The sequence below is a fragment of the Hyla sarda genome, chromosome 2 (genome assembly GCF_029499605.1).
Source record: "Hyla sarda isolate aHylSar1 chromosome 2, aHylSar1.hap1, whole genome shotgun sequence".
NCBI lineage: Eukaryota > Metazoa > Chordata > Amphibia > Anura > Hylidae > Hyla > Hyla sarda.
The window spans coordinates 92,820,244-92,833,099 of NC_079190.1; the positions used below are offsets into that span (position 1 = coordinate 92,820,244).

Sequence of the window (12,856 nt, forward strand, 5' to 3'; positions counted from 1 at the left end):
GTGTGAATAGACCCTGAGGGAGTAATTTTTTTTTATTTTTTTTTCAATTTTATAATGCATTTTATTTTTTTGTTTGAATAATCTGTAATACCGGGTGTACTCCTCGCACAGTGAGATATAACCCGGGGTTTTTCTAATATTTTATCTTTCACATCATTCTAATCTGACAGTAAATATATGGAGGTAGATGCAGGAACCGCTCCGGTACCGCTCCTCTCCGGTCTGTCACTCCCCTCATATTTGTTTATGTCACGGAGCCGTTCGTGTCACCAGCCATTTTGTGCTGTTATTGTACACGTCTTACTATTATGGGATACACAACTAGTAATCCCTATCGATAAATTCTAAAAAAAAAAACAAAAAAAAAAACGACGAGTGAGTATCGCGAATCGCGACGAAATATTAACCCTCTCCACCCCGGCAGTAAAAGGAATTACACAAAAAAAAGGGAAGCGTTACGTAGTCGTTTGCCCACAACCAAAATGGCGGCTAACGCGCTCCTCCCGGCTCCCGTAGTGTGGATTGGGTATTGTGGGCACGGAATCCCCAGGGCTGCCCTCCGATCCGTCTCCGCGCATGCGCAACAGGAAACTCCATAATCTAGCTGTAAGGAGCCCAAGGAAGGGGAAAAACAGCCACTGAGAAGAGAGAGAGGCAGGGGGAGCTGGGAAATCTACGAGCACAGGCCTGAGCCAGCCAGCTGCATTACCTACCCCTAGCCTGAGAGCCGACCGAGCCCCGGGGGGCCACACAGCTTTTCTGGACACTACAGCCGGAGCCCAGTGACACCACCACCACCACCCCCCACTGCCAGCCAGGAGAAGCCTACAAGGAGGGGCAGCCCTGCCAGGACAGCAACAACAACAATAACAAGAATGAGAGGGAAGCAGTAGAGCCCAGCTGGGGAGGGGGATCCTTATTGCTCTTTGTTGTGGCATTTATTAACCCCCTCAGGCCCGAAGGCTGCTGCCTGTCACCCTCACAAGTTCATCTGCTGGAGGTGAGTGCCCGAGGGTGAGGTGACCCTGCAGGAGTGCAGCATGGCACTGGGGGAAGAGCCAGCAGCTGGTGCCTGTCTGTAACCTCCATGACATGTCACCTCTCCAGGTGTGGGGACAGGGAGAAGGGCAAGTGTCCTGGTCAGAGGGGGGCGCTACAGGTACCACCGTGCCAGGGCAGCTGTGTGAGAATAAGTATATCTAGTATGTGACTATTCTGGTACCTGGATGCTACCGGTGTGTCCTATGCATTTTACTATAAAAGCCTGACATGGAGCGGTCATCGAAAGTGGCAGCTGTCACATGACTGCCCTTGTAGGGTATGTTCACATGAGGCGGATTTGCCAACATAGCCTTATTATAAAGTCATTGTGGTTCATAAAATACAATACTTTAGGGCACATTTCCTAATACTGTCTGGTATATCAATATGTTGTGTATAGTTCACATGTCAGAATTGTTCCTTTTTAGCATTACATAGTGCACTTTGCTGTCCCCGGAGGTCAGTGTTTCCCAACCAGGGTGACTCCAGCTGTTGCAAAACGACAACTCCCAGCATGCCTGGACAGCCTTCGGCTGTCCAGGCATGCTGGAAGTTGTTTTGCAACAGCTGGAGGCACGCTGGTTGGGAAACACTGCCGTCCATTTAGGTGCTGTGCTGCTTTGCTCTCTTATACATCTTTGTGGGTCACAAATCCGTATCATTACTGTTTAGGCCTCTGTTAGCATAAACATTTTCTAATTTCCACTCAGGGGTCCATGAAAAGAACAGTATAGGTTGCAGCACCATTTTTGTTGCCTTCAAAGATACTGAAAACTTTATAGACCATACGTTTGTTGGATTTATTGTAAAATAGTTTCATCTTGTCGTCGTGACACCTTAGCGCAGTCTGTATAGGTTGTATTTTTTGGCGCAAGGTGATTTTTCTTACATTTCCTTAGATTGGATACACAAGGGCATGTCCCAGATCACAATGATGTGCAACAGGGCAGACTACAGGAATGAAAAGTAAGTCTGCCTCCAAGTTAGATCCTATAGTACACTGGTCCTGAACCTGTGGCTTCCCAGCCTTTGCAGAACTACAACTATCTTCATGATGGGAGTTGTAGTTTTGCAACAACTGCATGGCCACAGGTTGGAGCCTTAAATGGGCACTGTCAGATACAAACATTTTTGATATGTTGTAAAGCATGCAACCAATAGGTTTTGCAATTGCTTTCATTAGAAAATGTTCAGTATTTCATATTGAAAAAGCCAGTCAAACAACTGCCCCCCTGCCTGCTTGAACACATACTAGTCCTGCTGTGTCCATGCATCATGGACACACTTCCTTGATTGACAGCTGTGGGTGCAGGGCTCACAGCTGGAGGAAAAATCCTCCCAATGTCAGCTTGTGTCCGCTACTGTCAGTGAGGACAAGCTGGGGGTTGTAGTTTTGCTAATGCTAGGGGAGATGTGAGCAGACAGCATACTGAGGAAGGGACGGAGACCGGCACAGTGTGGCCATGCCCCCTCCCTTTGATAGGAATTCAGACTAGTGAGCTAAATTACTAGTGTAATAAAAAAATAAAAAAATAAAGGTGCTAGACACATAAAAATTAGATGTACACGGTCAGGATTAGGTGCTGAGTGATATATTTTAAAAAAATGTTTTTTTGTAGGATCTGACGGGTACGCTTTAAAGGGGTTCTCTACCCATAGACATCTTATCCCCTATCCAAAGGATAGGGGATAAGATGTCAGATCGCCGCGGTCCCACTGCTGGGGAGCCCCTGCTGTGGCACTGCGCTATCATTGCTGCACAGAGCGATTTTTGCTCTGTGCGTAATGACGGGCGATACAGGGGACGGAGCAGCGTGACATCATGGCGCCACCCCTCGTGACATCACCGCCTCTTAATGCAAGTCTATGGCAGGGGGCGTGACGACCGACACGCCCCCTCCCATAGACTTGTATTGAGGGGGGCGGGCCATGACGTCACGAGGGGCAGAGCCATGACATAACGATACTCCGGCCCCTGTATTGCCCGTCATTACGTGCAGAGCGAACTCGCTCTGTGCAGTAATGATAGCGGGGCTCCCCCGCAGCGGGACCGTAGCGATCTGACATCTTATCCCCTATCCTTTGGATAGGGGATAAGATGCTAGGGGCGGAGTACCCCTTTAAAGGGGTACTCCGGTGCTTAGACATCTTATCCCCTATCCAAAGGATAGGGGATAAGATGCCTGATCGTGGGAGTCCCGCCGCTGGGGACCCCTGTGATCTTGCACGCGGCACCCCGTTTGTAATCAGTCTGATTACCGGCGACTACAGGGTGGGCGGCGTGTGACGTCACGCCTCCGCCCCCCGTGTGATGTCACACTCCGCCCCTCAATGCAAGTCTATGGGAGGGGCCGTGACAGCTATCACGCCCCCTGCCGTAGGCTTGCATTGAGGGGCGGAGCATGACGTCACACGGGGCGGAGGCGTGACGTCACACGCCGCCCGCCCTGTAGTCGCCGGTAATCAGACCCGGAGCGAACACAGGGACTGATTACAAACGGGGTGCCGCGTGCAAGATCACGGGGGTCCCCAGCGGCGGGACTCCCACGATCAGGCATCTTATCCCCTATGCTTTGGATAGGGGATAAGATGTCTATGCACCGGAGTACCCCTTTAAGGCTAAATTTCCACTTTTTTTTTCTTTTTCTTTTTTTCTGGCAGTTTTTGGATATCTGCCACTTCTGTTTTTGAGCCAAAGTCAGAAGTGTAAGTCCTTCCTTTATATGTCCTGTTCCTTGTGAACACATTTCTGGCTTTGGCTCAAAAAATGCAGTGGCAGATATCCAAAAACTGCCAGAAAAAAAACAAGTGGAAACTTAGCCTAAAGGGGTACTCCAGTGGAAAACTTTTTTGTAAATTACTTCTATTAAAAAATCTTTACCCCTCCAGTACTTTTTAGCAGCTGTATGCTACAGAGGAAATTATTTTCTTTTTGAATTTCTTGTCTTGTCCACAGTGCTCTCAGTGGTTCAAAAAAGCAAAGAATTTCCTCTGTTGCATACAGCTGCTAAAAAGTACAGTGACCCCCCCCCCCCCCCCCGACCTACGATGGCCCCGACATACGATCATTTCAACATACAATGGCCTCTCAGAGGCCATCGCATGTTGAAGGCAGCATCAACATACGATTCTTTTGTATGTCGGGGCCATCGCATAAACGGCTATCCGGCAGCGCAGACTACTTCAGCTGCCTCTGGATAGCCGCTTACGGTGCCCCATGTGGTCCGCTGACGATCACTTACCTGTCCTAGGGGCTCCGGCGCGTCTTCTTCGGGATCCCCTGTCCTCGGGATCCATCGTCGTCATCACGTCGCTGCGCACGCCGTCCCGTCATCCAATAGGAGCGACGTGCATAGCGAGGTGATGGCGGCGATGGAGAGCGAGGATGCCAGGGAAGCAGAGGCCTTGCCGGAGCATCAGGGACACCTCGGGGACAGCGATGGAAAGCGACATCACGGGCAGTGGTGACGAGCGGTAATGGTCCGGAGCGGCGGGGACATGTGAGTATAACCTCCAATGCCAGTGGTTTTCAACCTGCGGACCGCCAGATGTTGCAAAACTACAACTCCCAGCATGCCCGGACAGCCAATGGCTGTCCGGGCATGCTGGGTGTTGTATTTTTGCAACATCTGGCGGTCCGCAGATTGTAGACCACTGTCCTATACTTTACATTGCATGAATCCCTCAACATACGATGGTTTCAACAAACGATGGTCCATTTGGAACGGATTACCATCGTATGTTGAGGGACCACAGGTACTAGAAGGGTAAAGATTTTTTTTAATAGAAGTTATTTACAAAAAAGTACTGGAAGGATAAAGATTTTTTAAGAGAAGTAATTTACAAATCTGTTTAACTTTCTGGCACCAGTTCATAAAAAAAAAAAAAAAATAAAAAAAGTTTTCCACTGGAGTACCCCTTTAAAGGAGAAGTATCATGTAAGAAAACGTATCCCCTATCTGAAGGATATGGAATGAGTTATAGATCGCGGGAGGTCCAAGCGCTGGGGCCCCCCGCGATCTCCTGTTTGGAGCCCTGGCTCTCCTTCACAGCAGCGCCACGCCCCCTACATATAGCTCTATAGGAGCAATCGTCGCCTCTCCCCTAGATCTATAGGGAGGGGGGCCCCAGCGCTCAGACCACATGTGATCTAAAACTTATCCTCTATCCTTTGGACATGGCTGAAAATTTTAGCTTGAAAATTCTGTTACATGAAGTCAACATTGTGGTGAATTGTTTTCCTCAAAAAGAATGAACATGTCAGTTCTTTATGTGAAATTCCGCGGCAGAGTCCCATTGAAGTCAATCCGGAATCTGTGTTTGGAGCGCAAGAAATTCTGTATAAAATCAGGACAAATTCTGAGCAGAAGTTTTGCAAGAGCTGGAGGGCTGCAGATTGGACACCATAGCACTAGGCTACCATCACTTTATGATCAATAGGGTCACACCTCTATGGCACTGCTGTCTGTACACCTGACTTCTGGTGAAGGTGTTTACTGCTGCCGCAGTAGGAGGTGTCCAGAGACTGGGGGGGACCAGGGCATTGTATCAATGGAAGGGGAATCAGTAAGGTAAACATAGCATTATTTTTATTTTTTATATTTTTCTTGGGGTTGCGGATTCTGCTGGTAAACTGCGACAATAGGATTTGCTTGCACATTTTTTCGTCCCCCATGGAAGAATGGCGGAAATCTGCAACAGACCCCTTTCACTTTTTAAGGCAAACATTAAGATGGGGATGAGACAAATTTATATATGAAGGCCTGAAACACTGACTCATCAACGCCCAGCCTAAACCCTTGGACCTAGAAAGCTGAATTTTTTCTCAGGTGTTGTTTTTAAGACCTAGACGAGGAATAAGAAAGGATTTTTCGAAATTCAACCCTTAAGAGGTTGAAATAGGGGTTGAAAGTTTGTATGAAAGGCCGTCATTTTTCAAGATGAAACTTTGTTTTTAGGCTAACAATTAGAGATACAGAAACAAATGTTTTAACGTTTCCTGAAAGGGTGAAACGGGGGTTCAATGTTTGTATGAATTAACCCGTTGCTGCAGAACGCTGGGTATACCCAGCGCTGTGGCTTGGGAGGGTTATGAAGTGAGCTCAGGAGCTGAGCTCTCATCGTACCCACACGGTCCCAGCTGCTGTCAGCAGCCAGGACCCGTGGCTAATGCCGGATATTGCCGTCTTTAGATGCGGCGATAAAAGTTGAAAGAATTTGGGTTGTTTGGATGCCCGTAGACTTTTCCCAGATCGGCCTCATTACTACAGGATCGTAAAAAGTAGATCTATGTTACCCCAAATTTAACGTGAGCGAAGACGCGGGCAAAAGCTAGTCCTCATATATGTATATAATATATATATGTATGTGTGTGCAAATTTTTTTTATATATATTCTTTATTACTATTTTTTTTTTTTGTTTTTTACAGACACATTGAAAAACTTGCACTTATCTTAAAGGAGTACTCCGTCGCGCACTTTTTTCCTTTTTATCCCGTCCGGGCTGCAAAATAAAAGAAAACACACTTTCTCTTACCTGCCAACGAACCCCCGGAGCTCCGGTACAGGCGTTCGGTCCCCGGGCTGTATTCTTCTTACTTCCTGTTAGCCCGGCACGTCACACGGAGCTTCAGCCTATCACCGGCCGCAGCGATGTCCCGCCTCCGCTGGTGATAGGCTGAAGCTCCATGTGACGTGCCGGGCTAACAGGAAGTAAGAAGAATACAGCCCGGGGACCGAACACCTGTACCGGGGCTCTGAGGGCTCGTTGGCAGGTAAGATAAAGTGTGTTTTCTTTTATTTTGCAGCCCGGACGAGGTAAAAGGAAAAAAGTGCGCGCCGGAGTACTCCTTTAATATGAAGGGCCCACCTGGTTATGAGTCCCTGATTTAGGCCCTGTATTTTTCGGACATTTATGGCTACCGAAATGAACAGAGAGGCGACTTCACTTGTCCACATGTCCCGTCCTTTCACTTCACAGTCAGGCACCCCTCCATTCATTCTTCACCTGGATGCAGTGGCCTTATCAGGTGGATTGTAGGTCTGGGGACCCCTGTTGTGGAGATAGGTGCTTTCTGGACCTATGTAATGTTTTTGGCATATCCATAGGATATCTAAGAATGGCCTATCCCTTTATTATTACTTACAGGCAGCCATGGTTACCAGAAAAAAACATTGTTTTATTTTTCTTATATAGAGAACTGAAAACCAGCACACATTGGGTTAAATCTTTGCACACTACATGTAGTCGACACGTGTGACTTGTGCTTTTTATGTCCAACCTGTGTAAATGCATTGTGGAGGGAGGACACGCCATTTATGTGAGATCAGTGGATGCGAACACCCCAGGAGCAAATATTGATGGTGTAGCCTAGTGTTTCCCAACCAGGGTGCCTCCAGCTGTTGCAAAACTATAACTCCCAGCATGCCCGGACAGCCTTTGGCTGTCCGGGCATGCTGGGAGTTGTAGTTTTGCAACAGCTGGAGGCACCTTGGTTGGGAAACACTGGTGTAGCCTCAGGATATGCCATTAGTGATACAATTTGGAAAACGCCTTTTAAATGTTGCATGCTTTGCAGCGTTACATATGATACCGCAGCGTTATGTTTCTTCCTTTGGGTTCTCACAGAACTTGTAGTATGGGGCAGAGGCTTATGATTTCCCAGCATTCCTCTATCTATGTATCAGTGCCAATTCTGTAGCTATTGGACTGCTGCAGCTTAATTGCTGCCATAGTAATGTGGTGTCTGCAGCAACTTGTGGTATCCCAAAAACATGTTAAAAGATGTATAAATAGCTTGTGGATCACAATTTTGCATTGGTGAGGTGAGCACTGATGTTGGGGTCAGTTGACACTTCACCTACGGTTTGTCTTGGATATAGACTCCCATATAAAAAAAAAAATAAAAAAAAATAAGTCCCCTCCTATTATTCTGCGCTCAGTTTGGAGATTTATCAAAACTTGTCCAGAGGAAAAGTTGCCGAGTTGCCCATAGCAACCAATCAGATTGCTTCTTTTGTTTTTGAAAAGGCCTCTGAAAAATGAAAGAAGCAATCTGATTGGTTGCTATGGGCAACTCAGCAACTTTTCCTCCGGACGGGTTTTGATAAATCTCCCTCAATGTCCCATAAGAATGTTAGAAATCTTTGGTAAATTAATGAAAAGGAAAAACTAAAATATAACATTGACATAAGTATTCATACCCTTTACTCAATTGAAGCCCCCTTTGGTAAATATTACAGTCTCCAGTCTTCTTGGGGATGATGACACAAGGTTTGCCCATCTGGATTTGGGGATTTTCTGCCATTCTTTTCTGAAGCTCTGTCAGGTTAGGGTGCGTTTACACAGCCATCTGTCCCCGTTTTTTGTTTTTTTCATCCCCATTTCGGTTCTATTCTTGCAGGCTGTAAACGGATTAAAAACGGTCTTTAAAAAATCCTATCAATGTTTATTTTTATTTTTTTACAATCAATTTGTACCCATCTGCACTCGTTTCAATTTTTTTGATGGCAGAAAAAAACGGCACATGCAGTATTTTTTCTTCCTTGAAAAAATGGATACAGTAAATTTAACATTGACGTCTATGGAAAACGGATGAGCCCTTAATGTCATCCGTTTGCATCCGTTATTGTCCTTTTTTTTTTAAGTCCGTTTTTATTTTTGACGGGAGAAGAACGGGACGGGTCTAGATGGCCGTGTGAACGTAGCCTTAGATGGCAATCATTGGGGAAAGCCATTTTCAGGTCTCTCTGGAGATGTTCAGTTGGGTTTCGGCTCTGCCTGGGCCACTCAAGGACATTTACAGAGTTGTCCCTAAGCCATTCCTGTGTTGTCTGTGTGCTTAAAGAGGTACTACCGTGCTGGCAACTTATCCGCTATCTAAAGGATATGGGATAAGTTGCCTGATCACGCGGGGTCCTGCCGCTGGGGACCCCCGCAATCTCGCACTCAGCACTCCGCTTTCATCAGGCCCCGAGGCTAACATTGCTTCGGGTTTGATGACTGCCGATCACGGGGCCGGAATATCCTGATGTCATGGCTCCGCCTCCATGTGACATCACGCTCCACCCCTCAATGTAAGTCTATGGCAGGGGGCGAGAAAGTTGTCTCGCCCCCTGCCATAGACTTGCATTGAGGGGCGGAGCATGACGTCACATGGGGGCGGAGCCGTGACATCAGGATACTCCGGCCCAGTCATCAGACCCGGAGTGGATGTTCGCTCCGTGGCCTGATGAGAGTGGGGTGCTGCGTGCGAGATCACGGGGGTCCCCAGTGGCGGGACCCCACACGATCAGGCAACTTATCCCCTATCCTTTAGATAGCGGATAAGTTGTCAGCACGGTAGTACCCCTTTAAGGTCATTGAGGGGAATTTATCTATCTTGTTCTATTATCAATACATTTTTAGAGCACTTTTTCACACTTCATTGGTAAAACTGCCATTTTTCTTAATTCAGTTGGTCAATACGGTTAAAATGATTCCCATGTTTACATGCTTTCCTAACAAAATAAGTCTGTTTAAAATCGCCCTATTCTGACCTCCTATAACGTTCTCATTTTTCCCCATAGAAGGCTCCTATTTGTGCACTGTGATCTGTAGTTTTTATCGGTATTGTATTTGTTTTGATGAAACTTTTTTAATCGTTTTTTTTTCTTCCTGACGTGATGTGACCAAAAATCAGCAATTCTGGTGTTTATTTTTTTTAACGTTTACGCCGTTTATGTGGGATAATAAACATTATATTTTAACCCCTTATCGACACAGGGCGTAAATGTACATCCTGGTGCCCTGGTACTTACGCAACAGGACATACATTTATGTCCTGCACATGACCGCGGCAGGTCCCGGCTGCTATCAGCAGCCAGGGACCCGCCGGTAATGGCAGACATCAGCAATCGCGTCGATGTGCGCCATTAACCCCTCAGATGCCATTATCAATTCAGATCACTGCATCTGCGGCAGTACGATCGGTAAAATGGATGATGAGATTGCCCACCATGCTGCTGTGGGGATTCGATCATCCATAATGGCGGACGGAGGTCTCCTGCTTCCTTCCGTCTCCAGGGGTCTTCTGCTCTGATCTGAGATCGAGCAGACCAGAGCAGAAGATCACTGATCAGTGCTATGCCCTATGCATAGCACTGAACAGTATTAGCAATCAAATGATTGCTATAAATAGTCTATAATAAAGTGTAAAAAAAAAAAATAATAATAATTAAAAGTGAAAAATACCCTCCACAATAAAAATGTAAATTGTCCCTTTTTTCCATTTTACTCCAGAAAGTGTAAAACTAAATAAATTAATAAACAAACATATTTGGTATCGCCGCATGCGTAAATGTCCAAACTATCAAAATATAATGTTATTAATCCCGTACGGTGAACAGCATCAACGTAATCCAAAATTGCGTTTTTTTTTGTCACATAATATAAAAAAAAAAATTAAAGGGGTACTCCGCTGGAAATTTTTTTTTTTTTTTCATCAAGGGTTGCCAGAAAGTTAAACAGATTTGTAAATTACTTCTTGTTAAACATCTCACTTTTCAGTACTTATCAGCTGCTGTATGTTCCACAGGAAGTATTTTTCTTTTTGAATTTCCTTTCTGTCTGACCACAGTGCTCTCTGTTGACACCTCTGTCCATTTTAGGAACTGTCCAGAGTAGGAGAAAATCCCTCCTGCTCTGGACAGTTCCTGACATGGACAGAGGTGTCAGCAGAAAGCACTGTGGCCAGACAGAAAGGAAATTCAAAAAGAAAAGAACTTCCTCTGTAGTATACAGCAGTTAGTAATTACTGGAAGGATTAAGATTTTTTAATAGAAGTAATTTACAAATCTGTTTAACTTTCTGGCACCAGTTCATTTAAAAGTGTTTTCCAGTGAAGTTTCATATATGCAAATATGGTATCAATAAAAAGTACAGATCACAGTGCAAAAAATGAGCCCTCATACCGCCACTTATACGGAAAAATGTAAAAGATATAGGTCGTCAAAGTAGAGGGATTTTAAATGCACTAATTTGGTTAAAAAGTTTGAGATTTTCTTAAAGCGGTACAATAAATAAAGTACCGTATTTATCGGCGTATAACACGCACTTTTTAGGCTAAAATTTTTAGCCTAAAGTCTGTGCGCGTGTATACCCCGATATACCCCCAGGAAAGGCAGGGGGAGAGAGGCCGTCGCTGCCCGCTTCTCTCCCCCTGCCTTTCCTGGGGTCTAGAGCGCTGCTGTCGGCCCTTCTCACCCCCTGGTTATCGGCGCCGCTGCCCGTTCTGTCCCCCTGACTATCGGTGCCGGCGCCGATAGCCAGGGGGAGAGAAGCGGCGCCGACAGCCAGGGGGAGAGAAGGGGCAGCGGCACCCATTGCCGGCGCCGCTGCCCCGTTGCCTCCCCCCATCCCCGGTGGCATAATTACCTGAGTCCGGTCCGCGCTGCTCCAGGCCTCCGTCGTGCGTCCCCGGCGTCATTGCTATGCGCTGAACGGCGCGGCGCATGACGTCAGAGCGCCGCGCCGCGCCGTGCATAGCAACGACGCTGGGGACGCACGACGGAGGCCTGGAGCAGAGCGGACCGGACTCAGGTAATTATGCCACCGGGGATGAGGGGAGTCAACGGGGCAGCGGCGCCGGCAATGGGTGCCGCTGCCCCTTCTCTCCCCCTGGCTGTCGGCGCCGCTTCTCTCCCCCTGGCTATCGGCGCCGGCACCGATAGTCAGGGGGACAGAACGGGCAGCGGCGCCGATAACCAGGGGGTGAGAAGGGCCGACAGCAGCGCTCTAGACCCCAGGAAAGGCAGGGGGAGAGAAGCGGGCAGCGACGGCCTCTCTCCCCCTGCCTTTCCTGGGGGTGTATCGGCGTATAACACGCACACAGACTTTAGGCTAAAAATTTTAGCCTAAAAAGTGCGTGTTATACGCCGATAAAAACGGTAATTTACATTTTTTTTATTTTATTTTTATGGGTAGGGTCACACATGCCGTATTTTGCTGCGTATTAGCTGCTGTGTGCTTTCCTACCCAATGAAGTCAATGGGAAGCAACATCAGCTGCAGAAAAGATGCATCAAAATATTGCACATGTATGTGTATATACATTTTATTTTTTTTATGTAATTTCTTTTTTTATGATATGCCCACCAGAACCTCCGGTTTCACTATAGATGTTGTGATTTACATTGATCACAGAATTTTTGGGCCAAATGGCAGACATCAGCGTGATTGCTGATGTCCACCATTATCGATGAGGCTGCGGCTACTGATAGCAGTTGGAGCTCACCCGTTATGTAGCAAACACAGCTCCTTCACTGACTTAATAGCAGCACCGTAAATATATGGCTCTGTGCACAAAGTTTACGGCGAGTGTCCTTTGAGGGGTAAACTTTACAATCACAATGTAAGCTTAAAGGGGTATTCCAGGAAAAAAATGTTTTTATATATATCAACTGGCTCCAGAAAGTTAGAGATTTGTAAATTACTTCTATTAAAAAATCTTAATCCTTTCAGTACTTATGAGCTTCTGAAGTTAAGGTTGTTCTTTTCTGTCTAAGTGCTCTCTGATGACACCTGTCTCGGGAAACGCCCAGTTTAGAAGAAGTTTGCTATGGGGATTTGCTTCTAAACTGGGCGTTTCCCGAGACACGTGTCATCAGAGAGCACTTAGACAGAAAAGAACAACCTTAACTTCAGAAGCTCATAAGTACTGAAAGGATTAAGATTTTTTAATAGAAGTAATTTACAAATCTGTTTAACTTTCTGGAGCCAGTTGATATATAAAAGAAAAAGTTTTTTTCCTGGATAACCCAACAACTGATCAGTGGCT

General features: G+C 46.4%; 1 protein-coding gene across 2 annotated transcripts in view; it reads left to right on the plus strand.

Annotated features, from left to right (window-relative positions):
* Positions 1-329: 329 nt before the first annotated feature.
* MBD6 (methyl-CpG binding domain protein 6) overlaps positions 330-12,856 on the plus strand; it is a 70,310-nt gene continuing 57,783 nt past the window's right edge. The window contains exon 1 of one of the 2 annotated variants that reach the window (XM_056562558.1): positions 330-1,000. The gene's annotated coding sequence lies outside the window, so the exon portion shown is untranslated. Of the gene's footprint in view, positions 1,001-8,123; positions 8,191-12,856 lie in introns of those variants that run through there. The other variant, XM_056562559.1, reaches the window with a different exon arrangement.